This window comes from Penaeus monodon, chromosome 28 (assembly GCF_015228065.2).
Source record: "Penaeus monodon isolate SGIC_2016 chromosome 28, NSTDA_Pmon_1, whole genome shotgun sequence".
Lineage (NCBI taxonomy): Eukaryota > Metazoa > Arthropoda > Malacostraca > Decapoda > Penaeidae > Penaeus > Penaeus monodon.
This window is the reverse complement of record NC_051413.1, coordinates 37,672,264-37,672,523: the sequence shown is the minus strand read 5'-3', so window position 1 is coordinate 37,672,523 and position 260 is coordinate 37,672,264. Positions and strand designations below refer to the sequence as shown.

The window sequence follows — 260 nt, the reverse complement described above, 5'->3', positions numbered from 1 at the left end:
CTACCAACATATCTTATTAATTCTTGATCTGCGAAACATCTGTCTAAAAAAGTCTTAGGTCATTATCCCTTTCATACGTGGAAATATTTTGGCTTATCTCTTGCCACTAAAGTACTGATCTGTGACTATAGTAACATCATCCATTTCGTTCCTCACGGTAGGAGTGTGGACAAAAGCATTCACATTTTATCTCGAAATAAACACTTTCAAAACAGCTTTTTTTCAGTGGATAGTGACGAAGGAAGACTGCAAATATGCAT

At 35.8% G+C, this 260-nt stretch overlaps 1 protein-coding gene across 1 annotated transcript in view; it reads right to left on the bottom strand.

Moving 5' to 3' along the window:
• LOC119591570 overlaps positions 1–260 on the bottom strand; it is a 24,858-nt gene that overhangs the window by 15,310 nt on the left and 9,288 nt on the right. The gene's annotated exons all lie outside the window — the stretch shown is intronic.